Source organism: Dermacentor albipictus, chromosome 5, assembly GCF_038994185.2.
Source record: "Dermacentor albipictus isolate Rhodes 1998 colony chromosome 5, USDA_Dalb.pri_finalv2, whole genome shotgun sequence".
Classification (NCBI taxonomy): Eukaryota; Metazoa; Arthropoda; class Arachnida; order Ixodida; family Ixodidae; genus Dermacentor; species Dermacentor albipictus.
The window spans coordinates 39,846,709-39,859,204 of NC_091825.1; the positions used below are offsets into that span (position 1 = coordinate 39,846,709).

Consider the following 12,496-nt stretch of genomic DNA (forward strand, 5'->3'; position numbering starts at 1 on the left):
TTGGAATGTAGATCTCCGCCAGAAGCCATCCCGTTCGTATACGTCATATCAACGACGCTCATCTTACTGGCGCTTGCGGCAAAAACGTGCTATGTGGCCACGTTAGCCGCAGTAGTAACAGATGGGATGAGGAGGGCGCCACTGCGGATAGCTGGTTTGGTAAGGTACGCTGGTAGTCATGGAAGCTATGTGGGCTGGTGTGGGTTTTGGAGGCATCAGTGGAACGATCACTGGAGTAACTGCGGCTACTTGTGCGTACGTTGTTGGGGCCCTAGGGGTTAGGGGGTCCGTGTACGCTGCACCAGCCATGGACGCCAATTCCTCCTTGATAACGTCTCGCAGATTGGTATCCGAGGCATGAAAAGGCATAGGCCCTGCGGTTAAGCCAAGATACTGCGGCTCTTCTCGAATTATTGCGCATATCATTGCTCGTAACGTAGGCTCGTCGGCGGTAGTGTTTGCAGTGGTGTCTGGCTGCAACCGTACTGATTCGCCTTCGTCAGGGTGCTCACAAGTAGCGACGATATCAGCCATGCTAGCGGGGTTCTTCATCACTAAAGCATTGAAAGCAATAGCTCCGATGCCTTTGAGGATGTGGCGAACCCTGTCTAATTCGGCCATGGCCGTGTTCACGCGTCAACAAAGAGCAAGCAGATCCTCGATGTATGACGAATAAGATTCCCCGAGTTGTTGCTTGGGAGCTGTTTGAAAGCGCCCCACTTCGTGAAATCAACCTCATGGTTGAAAAACCAAGTCTTCGCTACTCGTGTCAGATAAAAAGCGGCGGGATGTAGCTTGGACGCATCGTCCTAACGGTTAGCCGAACTCACTCGGTCGTATTCATCCAGCCAATCATCGAGGTCTTCACCTCGAAGTACAGCAATAGATTGCTGTTCAGCGAGACCATCCACGACCGCGCAAGTGCTCACCGCATCAGGTGTAAATTCATCGCAGGACTAATTCCCTGATGGGGTGGTTTCTTGGAGCACGTCGTCTGGAGAATTTACGATGCGCTGAGGGAGAGAGAGAGGTTAGAAGGGAAGAAGGAAAGGCAATGAGGTTAACCACCCTGAGTCCAGTTTGCTACCCTACACATGGAGGGTAAAGGGGAGTGAAAGAGAGAGAGATAACTTAGGTGTAGGATCTCTATAGGCGGGCACTGAAGTCTGTTGCCTTCAGGAAGAGAAAAAAACGCTCGAATTGCTTTCTCGGCTAATGAACTGTGAGGCCAGGCTCCCAAGATCTTCGCTTCCGTAAATGACCTGTCATCCAGTCTACTTAAGGCACACCGGAGAGTCTGACGTTGATTATCGAAGCGAGAACAGTGGCACAGAAGATGACTGATGGTCTCTTCACACTTGCACTCAGCGCACATTGGTGAGTCCGCCACTCCAATACGATAGCTGTAGGAGTTCGTGAATGCTACTCTTACCACAGCCGACACAGCAGCGCTGCGTCACCTCGTGAAAGGTTCGCTGGTAATTTAGGTTCAGTGATGGGTCGAGGCTGTATAAACGAGACGAAGTGCCTCATTATACGAAGCAGACTCAGGTACGAAGAGATCCTCAAAGTACTGCTGACGTCGAAGTGATTGTCAACTTCCACCCTTTAACGCAGCTCTGCGGGGACAACGAGAATGCAGAGGTGCTAAATACTTAACCTGCAATCGCGTAGTGGGACAGCCAGCAAGAAATAGCGGCTGCTCGTCTACTCCACCGCGCATGATTTGGAAATGCGGTTGAAGTAGAGAGACGAGCTTCTGCACCAATCATGGGAACTGCAAGCCATCGCCTTCGTCCGAACTGCGCGCCATCGACTTGGTGATTCTCAAGGACGACAACTTGCCGGCGCTGCAGGGGAAACTCGGCAGAATGGTCGAGGCCTTTCCAAGCAGGAACGGCACCGACAGATATTTCTAAATCACCTTCCCAAGCAGCCAGGAAGTCCGGCGAGTCACTAAACGGCTATATCATCGACCATAACGCGGCACCGGGAGGACGTTGAGTCTATCGGGCGAAATTAGCGTTGGGAAACGCCACACATCACATAATACAACCAGTGAAGACGAGGCCGAAGGGGCGGCGAGCGGCACTGCTCGTGACACCGAAATAACGAGAAAAGGAAGAAGTGTTTGATCAGTGCAGCGTCGGTGTCGATATCTTCTCCGTCGCTAGATTATCAGGCTTGTCTTCCTTCATGTCCTGGAGAGGTGTTTAGAATAGGTAAAGCGCACATTACGGCTGAAATGTAGCAAAAAAGAAGATTAAATTCTGCACTAAAAGCAAAACACAGGAACTGCCGTTGAATGAGCATTTGCTCCTTCCATATTTATCCGCCTATTTCCAGCATTGTTCACTCCCTTTTTAAGGTAGCAGTATAACTTCATTGACCGAGTTAAAGTACTTTTCCAGGATTGCGAGTACTTTCGCCCAGAAGTACAAGTAATGATTTAAAAGAGTGCTAGCGTGTTTGTACTACCTTCACCCCATGTTCACTATATTCTTCTAAGCACATCATTTATAGTCCTCGAAACCAAGTTTCTTCCCTTCACATAGCCAAACAATGTGCTCCCATTCCGACAAACAGAGCGCATGTGCTCACGCAAACAGAATGATCGCATTCTCCTAAACACAATGATCTTACTCTCCCCAAATACCCCACCCCACACCTGAGCAGTGGGAGGTCGTGCTGACTAGTTCGGACACTCGTAATCAGCAGCACCTGGTGTGGCGGGCCTGGAAGACAGCAAGAGCCGCAGAAGCCCTGGACTAAGGGCGCCTCCCGCACAGGCAGAAAGACACCTGCTGGTCGTTTATCTTTCTTTAAAGAAATGTTTCTATTCCTCCTCCTCCTCCTCCTCCTCCTCAGAACAGTATGATCGTACTCTCCCAGAGTTCTTGCACTCCTTAAAACAGAGTGCTAGCACTCCTCCGAATAGTGTGTATAGTGTGATATAGGACCATGGTCACCTTTGGGTTACATACGTGCCAGAGATATTCTATTCCGGTTTATGTTTTAAATATAGCATTTTATTGGCGGTGACCAACCATAGTGGCAAAACTTCAGTCACGATATTAGCTCTTGATTGGAGGAACATGTGCCTAACAAAAATAATGTAGCACTAGAAAGCGCATTTGTCTATAGTGAAACACCAATATTTTCTTACCGCACGGTATTTGACTGTACAAGTCTTGGCGAGAACATAGGCAGTAGAAAGAACCATCGACAACATTCGAGAAATTTGCGACACAGAAAGGCAAGTCTTGAGAAATAACCTTTAAGATTTGTTAGCCCATGACAGTTGGTCATCGCACTAGAAAACCTGCGTGTTAATATCACCTAGTGGTAATAATGAAAAATGTTTTCTTCAGGAGTAAAACTTAACATTGATCCAACTTACAGTGACAACGAACACTGAAATGAAGTCCGAGAAACATGTGAATACACATCTGAAATTTCTTTAGGCAGACATTCTTGAACTTTACAACACTTCCGCTGAACCACCAAGCATATTCGCAGTTAAGTTTACATCGCTCAAGTAATGCAGCAATGTCGTTTATAATCAATTGTCTATGTGTGTTTTCTTTTATTCAAGAGTCAATTCACTTAGCAGTATACAATTAAGCACTACACATAGAAGGAGCGTGCAGAAACTCACAATGTATTGGAACGGCGGTCAACCAAGAAGATTCACCATATTGTGAATAAGCAACTGCATTGCAGTTGCTTATTCACTGAACACTGAAACACTGAACAAATGCACTATAATACAGGAGGTTATCGGGTCAGCTACTAATCATGAAGTCCACCATACGAATAACATTTGATCCTTGTGGCAGAAGCGTTCTTAGCGTCTTTCTTTCTGTGTGCCACATTCTAAGACTTTTGAACAGCCGCTCATTTGATAAGGTCCTGTATGGATGATCCTGGCTAAATGTAGAGCACGTTTGGAAACGTACTGGTATTTTTATTGTAAGGGGCATACTTGAAACTCTGGTACAAAATTTTTTGTCGGAAGCTATCCATGCATTTACCACACACCATGTTTCCTTGTCGCGAACCTTGTCCTGGTTGCACCGCAATATCTCCCCTAGTACCAACCTGGTACCCTAAGCGCATGATGTCTGCTTTTGGATTCGGTCCACAGCCAATAACGTCTTGGCACAAAACTCGTCGAGTTAACCATTGGTGCCGCCACGAAATTTGTTCACATACATTGAGGGAATTATTTCTGCACGCTTTCTCACAAGAGATCTTTTGTAAACAGCTATTTCCCCAACGCGTTGCCGCAAGTGCCCTCCACGCAAGCAAGCATTTCCACTTTCCGTACGCGCACCATCGCTACTTTCACGTGGTACTACTGCTCAAGAACATGGATATTTTTGGCTGCGCGGTTCTGTTCATTGTCGGTTGAAAACATCACGATCTTTTTGCCCGGTTACCACCACGCCATGCACTTCGTCGAAGGACAACTTCATGTTCGAACAGCATGGTAGCAGCTTGCTGCCTACAAACTTATCGCGCAACGTATAGGTCTCTTCGGTTATTTCGCAAATTTATTGTAATTAATTACACATCAGAGAAAGTCGTGCGCCGGTGATCCGTGGCTGATCGTATAATGCTAAACGTACGCGTTCGTGTGATTTAAAGCTAGTAGCAAATGCCCAGAGACTACATTAAAAGAAACTATTCTTCTCTAGCACAGGCATGAAATCTGGAAATTTATCGAGCAGCCAATCACGCGGCCATTTGGCGTGTATGTGCGGGCTTCTTTCACGCTCGGAAACACAATTTTATGTAGCACGTATTCAGAAATAGCAGTCTGTATCGGGAGTTTTTCATGTCTCTCTAAAAATCTTTCACCGACACTTTTCATCTATTTAAAGCATTTGAGCAGTTGAATATTTATTAAGACCAATTATCTAATTAGGCTGCATGAAAAAAGATAATTTGATTATCTACAAGTGACGGCAAACATTACCTTGGTTCTGTCCAGTTATGTGGCATCGTCATAATTTTAAACTCTGGCTAAAATTAGCTTCGACATCCTGTACAGAAGAAGTTTCATGTAACTCTGAAGAACGGTAAGGACAGAGCTGCTTCTCTGGTGAAAACAGAGCAAGAACACTACAGCTGTATATTGAGCCGATGAGAGTAGCGGCACAAAGTGGCGATATTATGGCTTCCTCAAGAATGAAGCACTCTCCTTTATTGGGAACATGACCCATTAAAATGTGCTTAGTCGGAACAGAAAGGTACTAGCTATAGCACCACACCAAAATTAGAAGGAAAGATAATTTCAAGAGAATATGCATTGCCGGAAACATCAGCACTCGTATCGTTAAATGAAAGACGTGTCCTGTGACAAGCGTAGAAATTGTATAAAAAATGCAAGTAGATATTTCAAGCGAACTGTCGACAACGACTGCCTGCGGAATGATAAGCCAATAGGTTACAACATGGGTATATAAGGCCACTCTCATCCATAAATATAGGGCAAGGCAAACCTGCCACAAAGGCGGCTCAATACAGCTGAGCATTACAAAGAATGGTTCGCATTAAAAATTTCCCACCGCTTCGTTCGTTAACTGAGCATGGCGATAAAAGAATGCACGCGCCATCAGTGCGGACAATGAACAAACAAATAACTGAAGTAGCTGAAAATGAACAAACTGAAGCTGCATGAGGGAGCCAGGAAACTGATTTCGCCTTTTCAAGAACGAAGTCGGGAAGACAAGAATGTTGCTCGTCAAGAAAAAAAAAATTGGGGGGATATAAAGAGACGCAGAAACTTGTCCTCAGTAGTTCAGTAAAGGGTATTTTAGAGTGAATACAGTGTAAGAAATTTTACTTCGTAAATCCCGCATTGTATTGTGAATAATATTACCTCTTTATGAGTGTGTTGCAGTGACGCCTTATCTTGAACGTCTGCAGGGAGGTAAATACGTCAGAAATTTTATTTCTCGCTTGGGATACGCAGCCCACCTTCGGTTTTCAGCGATGAGTCGATTCAGCCTCCTGAAAGTGATGCCTCCTGAGGTCAAGGAGAAACAGCTCGAAGTCATGGATTGTATCGGATACCACATTATTTACCCGGTAAGTACCTATGCATTCATTGCTGCGAATCGTCACGCAATACATTATTGGTTATTAATACAAACGCGGAGTTAAGCTACATCGACAGATTGTATGACTGCAATACCTAACAACATACATGGTAAGTATGAATGCCAGTGACATAACGTCCACAAGAAAAAAGAGAAAAAAAGATGCCAAGCATTCACATAGAACTAATGCACCATAAGCTTTCGATAGCAGGTAAAAGCCTCCTTTGCACTCACTCGCGCTATCATTCGTGATTCGTTGGTTCTCTTGCCAGACCACGAACGACGGATTACATGTGGAGCGATACACTGCGCTTAAATATCATCTTATTGAAACCCCTGTGTCTGTTGTTAACTGGTATTTTGAGCGCTGTTGCCACCGAAATATCAGTGTGGAATACGGCGTCCTCTGTACTTTTTACTCTTTCTGCACTCAGGCATATGCTACAAAAGAGGCTTCAGAAAAGATTGCGCGAACAGATGCGAACACAAATAATAGTTTTTTATGGCAAGTAATCATTTTAGTCTCTACACTTGGCACGGCTGGGGCTTAAAACAACAAACTTCATAAGCTAGGGAAACACAAAGTTTGACTTGCTATAGAAAGTAAAAAAAAAAAACAGAGAGTACGTATCAGTTATACCTTCTCTCCTCAAATCAGTACCGCAGCAACATTATTTTAGAATGAATGCCACCATCCTATTATTGCGATCACAATTTTTGCCATACTTCATGCACTTTTTGTAGTCCTATTCGTCGAGTGTATACCCACATATTCCCACACACACAGTTCCCCCACATATGAGGTTTTCCGTCTTCAGCCGGTGGACTTTTAACACTTTCTGTCCAGAAACCACTCAAATAATCGAGAGCAAACATCGCTTACAGAGTAGTATATTGTAGTCTAATTTGTTTAAGATGTATTTAAACATCGGTACTTGCCTGCATTTTGTAGAATGAACCAGAAACTGCTTTCGGCTATGAGCACAAATTTTACACAGGGGAGCCAAGCTTCTGATCCGACAGGTTTCGCCGTCTATCGGAAGAAGATGAAAACATCGAGAAGTTGTTTCTTTTGATCGATGAATGGATGGATGTTATGAGAATACCCTTTGGAACGAGGTGGTCGGTTGCGCCATCGAGCCCTTGCTAGTATACTGCTTAATGCCCAACCTAGGTTCAAAAAGAAAAAGAAACAGTGTGAAATCCTACAACCAAATTTTCGTATCCCCTACTGTCAAGTTTGGTTTTGTACGTCTGCGTTTTTTGTCGTTTCCCTACTTTTCTTTCACCAATCTTCCGATCACCTCTTTACTTTCTCCTACTCTCGCTCAACCCAAGGGCATCACGGAGGCCAGTGGGGCCAAAATTGACCGCTGGGCAGATATTTTCGCATTTTAATGAAGCATGCTCCATCGTTTCCCTAGCTTTGACGCAGCAAGCACATGCTTCTTCGCCCTTCTTATATCTCGATTTGTAGGTGCGTGTTTTTAGGCATCCAGAGCTGGCATCGACAAGTAATGGGCTTCGTTTTGAGTTATCATAAATTGTTTCTTGCCTCATTTCGTTTTTTTCCTCTTGAGTAGTTAGTTATGACAGGTTTCCTTTCCTTTGCCGCCACCCATGACATTATTTCAGCCTCTCTGACTTTCCCCTTGATGTTCTTTGTTGCTGTGTAGTGATGCGCTATCTGCCAGTTGGCGCTACCTGTCGAATCAGTAGCTTGGCTCCAGTCTGCAAAATCTGTACTCCTGGTAAAAAGCAGTTTCTGATTCCTTATACACAACGCAGGCAAGTACCGGTGTTTAAATACATATCAAACAAATCGGACTGCAATATGCTAACCTTTGAGCGATGTTTGCTCTCGACAATAGGACTAGTTTGGGCAGGAAAAGTCCACCGGCCAAATACGGAAGACCCTGTACATAGTTCCTAGGTTGGCGTCAAATACGTTCATTGAAAAGTGGCAGACACCTAATGGCACATTCTCAGTGGCGTAAATTGGCGTCATATAGGCTCATTTGAGGGCAGCACAGACCAAAATAGCACAATGCCAGTTCTCCAAGTAGGCGTAAAATAGGATTATTGAAGAAAGACACGTATGTCCACATTTCATCATACTCCGTGACACATGTTGGGGGGATGATTGGTTTCAAATTCTATTGCCTCAGCACAACATTCCCGATAGGTATGCACTACACGATTCGGCAACTGACTATCCAGGGAATAAGGCAGGCGGGCAACTGGTAATGTATAAACATAAATTTCTACGAACTTCCGGCGATATACAAATAAAAGCCGCGGAAATGGCTTTAAGTAAAGCCCCAAGAATACTGACGCATTCAAACGATTTCGTTTCTGCGTGCTAAGCGCGAATCCTACTTTATCAGAGATCATGTAGGCAAAAGCTACATAAATTTTGAAGAGGAGGAGGATGTGGAGGAGGAGGAATAACTTTATTGAAAAGGATTGTAATAAAGGGTTGTAATCTCGGAGCGTGGGACCTCAAGTTGAGGGCTTCACTAGATTCTGAAGCCTGTCTGACGTCACGCAGAAATGCTAGCTTCGCCTCCATGTCAGAGCTGGCGAGTTGCACCTCCCATTGCTCCAAAATGTTTGTTTGTTTAGATTTACTTTAAATAGTATTTAAATTTGCTGGTCTATTTTGGCAACCCCACGATATCTTATTTAGTGATGGCGTGCGCCACACCCCAGACAGGCGTGCCTATACAGCGCTGGAAGAATTGTCCTTAACCTTTATCAGTTTAGAAAAACACCTGTTTCAAAGCTACGGAGGTATATGGAGTCCTCCCTTTCTAACGATTTATGAAGGACGCTCGACTTTCGCCCGCGAGCAAGAACTTCACATGGGACCATTCGCGTTGGGCTCATCGCTTGGCTCTTCCTGGAATGCTTGGGGGTATATAGAGTGCGGTCGGGGCTCTGCTTGATTCGAACACCTTCGAGCTAGGGCTTCCGCATTCTCGTTTATTTCTGGGTATTTGTGTCCCGTACACGAGATCAACATGTATCCATTCGTTAATCTTCCGGCTAGGAAATGTTTGACTTTTATCGGGACGCCACGGTCGACAATGTAATGGCAAGCATCTTGAGAGCCAAAGGTGATAATTATGTGTGGTTACTCCCTGCCTTATTGCTCAATCATTGCTAGGGCAAGGTCAAAGCATTTCAACTTGGCGTCGAGGACGTGTACAGGGAGGCGCTCTTCACCATTCTCTTCTCGCTACTGATTACTGTTGGAACTGACTGTTTCCAGTTGTACCTGCAAGCGTCCACATAATAAACATTTTTGTTTTTTACTTGTTCACGGAGCCAACTTCGCCTGTACTTTCTCCGCTTCATTTTTTGTTTGGGTCCGTGTTCTTGAGCAGGGGAGCGGGGAGCGACCGACACCTTGCATCGGACGGGATGCGGGATTCCAGCAGTACCTCGTACAGGTTTTGTAGGTCGGGTGGGAACCCCCTGTAGCGATTATCTCTCTCGCCATCTTTTCCCGACTTATCTGTCCTCCCTGAGTGGTCAGTACCGCCGTCTTTTGCTCAGAGTATGTATCATGCATTCCGAGCTCTAATTGCTTTTGGGTTGGTGTGCCTACCGGTAGTCCTAGGATCACTGTAGGTGTACTTAATTATAGACTCGATGTTTTCTTCTTCAATTTTGTTTAGGCTGTGGAATGGTTGACTGCACGTTATGTTATACATCAGGATTGCTTCCACAAATCTGATTAGGTGCCCTTCCTTCATAGCTTTTTGTGATTTCTCATGCTTTGTATCAATACACGAACTTGTTTCGTAGCACATTTTACCGTGATTATTGTGTGGTTCGCTCATCCGTTACTCTGAACCCTTTACCCCCCCAATTCCTTCGACGCTTACCTCATTTATTATGACTCCTTCAATGTGTATGTATGTTTTCCCATTATTTCTGCATCTTTTTTCACGTACCCTGGCAGACAGACAGACAGGCATCGAACTTTATTTAAACCTGAGGAGCTACTGTCTGGACCTCCTAACGGGAGGCCTTTGTAACCGCTGGTCGCACATACGTAGAGGACAGAACGCCGTGACGCTCCGCCCTTTCCTGGGCCCTCTGGATAGCCTGCGTTTGATTTTGGAGTACCGCGCTTCTGATGGCCTCCTCCAATTCGGATTCACTGAGGAGGAAGTCTTTAGGCAGCGCGGGACATCGCAAGAGCATGTGAGCCATACAACAAGATGCTTCACTGCAGTCGAGACAACTAGCGTCCACATATGAGTGCATCCTGCTGAAGAATCCCCGCGACGGGAAATATCCCATGTGCAACATTCTATGAGTAGCTGACTGACGTCTACTAAGCTTCGGGTGAGGCAGAGAATAAGTGCTCCGACCAAGTTGGTAAAGTTTAGTAATTTGATTAAGTGTGAGGGGTGTATCGTTCTACGGAGCCCCTTCCTGCCGCTCCGGAGCCTCCAGACCACCGCGGCACGTGAGTTTTCACGCACGGTCCTGGGCCAACCCGTTGAGGTTTGGGAAGCCCTCGAGAACGTTCGTTCCCATGTGTGCGGGAACGACATGATAAAATGAGAACCGGGGCAAGCCCTTTTTCTTGAATAGAGGCGGCTTCTCGTGCGACGTTGCCCGATCCGAAAGCTCTGATTGCGTCCCTCGAGTCGGTGTAAATGTAGGAACACTCTGGGTCACACAAGGCCAGCACAACCGCAGTTTGCTCTGCTATGCTCGCGGTGGCCGCTCTGACTGAGGCCGAGGAGCGAAGCACCTCCAGTCGGTCTACAACCGACAATGCGAACACTCTCCCGTTCCCGTAGTGCGCAGCATCGACAATGACCGCAGAGTCTCTGACATCTCTAACTTTGTTCGAGATGGCTCGTGCACGGGCTTTACGTCTGCCCTCGTTGTGCTGTGGATGCACCTTTCGCGGGAAGGGCCTCATCAGGTAGGTCGCCCTCATTTCACGTGTCCATGTTATGAGCCGGTCCTCCATTATCCTGCGAGCCATGCCAACCTCGTCGAGAATTCGCCTGCCAGCTTTGTTCGACGATAGCCTACCCACCTGTGCAGTGACCTGCGCCTCTATGATCTCGTATATGCTATTATGCATCCCGAGTTGATCTAGCCTGCCGGAGCTCGGGGCAATAGGCAAGCCTAGCACTTTCTTGATGCTCTTGCTCATGAGGGTATTTAATTTGGTCTTTTCAGCTTTTGTCCATACTAGAGCTGACACGACATTGTTAATATGACTAATGAGAAACGCATTGTACATCCGAAGGAAGTTGTCTTCACGTACCTCCTTCTTTCGGTTGGAAACCCTGGCAATTAACCGCAACATATTCTCCGTCTCGGCTGTACCGTGAGTAATTGTTCTGGAATTACAGCTCCTCGCGTCTATGAGCAGGCCAAGGATCTTAACTGAGTTGACTCTAGGAATTTCTGTCCATTATTCGCGTATAATAACACGGGTAGCTGGTTGAGGGGTGTCACACCCCTAACCCCTTACCTTGCGGGTCTGTAAAGTAACATCTCCGATTTACTCGTAGATAGCTTGAGACCCGTGTCCGCGAGTTAAGCCTCCGTCTCGTCCAAGACCGCTTGTAGAGCTTGCTCTATTTCTGCTAGGGAGCCCCCTGGGGGCCGCCCTGCGTAAAGTGCGTGACCTATGCCCTGGAGGCCGCCCAGCCTGACTGATAGACCCTTCATGACTATATTGAAGAGCAGTGGCGATATGACTGATCCCGGAAGGGTACCCCGAGCCCCCAATCTGTACACGCTCAGCCGAACTTCCCCACTTGAATAGTAGCAGTTGTACTCATGAGAAAGGAACTGACAAAGGCCTGCAATTTGACTCCCAGGCCTATCCAGGCCGTGGTTTGCAGACTGTATCGGTGTAACCCTGTGTCGAACGCCTTAGTGAGATCCAGGGCCAGAATCCCTCTCATCTCCCGGCTGCCGCTATAAAAGATTTGCTTCCTAAGCATTAGCATAACCTCCTGCGTTGATATGCCGCGCCGAAAAGCAACCACATCATGTGGGAAGATGTCTTTGCGCTCTATGTACCCGGAAACCCTGTTCAAGAGCGCGTGCTCAGCTACTTTGCCTATCCCCGAGGTTACGGATATTGGCCTCATGTTGTCCAAATGAAGAGGTTTTTCTGGTTTACCGATGCGTCACTATAGCCAACCTTCATCCGTCAGGCATCTGTCCTGTCTCCCATACCCTGTTGACCTCCTTAGTTAGTAGTTCCACTGCCTTATCGTCCAGGTTTCGCAATGGCCTGTTAGAAACATTATCCAGACCCGGAGCCGATCTGTTGTTTAGATTGTAGAGCACTGCCTTGATCTATGATTCTGTGAAGGGCGCCTCCAGTTCCTCTACTG

General features: G+C 46.4%; 2 protein-coding genes across 2 annotated transcripts in view; one reads left to right on the forward strand and one right to left on the reverse strand.

Moving 5' to 3' along the window:
- LOC135896855 (uncharacterized) overlaps nucleotides 1-12,496 on the forward strand; it is a 514,087-nt gene that overhangs the window by 28,074 nt on the left and 473,517 nt on the right. Inside the window, exon 2 of the mRNA XM_070538351.1 lies at nucleotides 5,935-6,096. The gene's annotated coding sequence lies outside the window, so the exon portion shown is untranslated. The remainder of the gene's footprint in view (nucleotides 1-5,934; nucleotides 6,097-12,496) is intronic.
- The window catches only part of LOC135896858 (uncharacterized), a 38,582-nt gene that overhangs the window by 24,261 nt on the left and 1,825 nt on the right, over nucleotides 1-12,496 (reverse strand). The window lies entirely within an intron of this gene.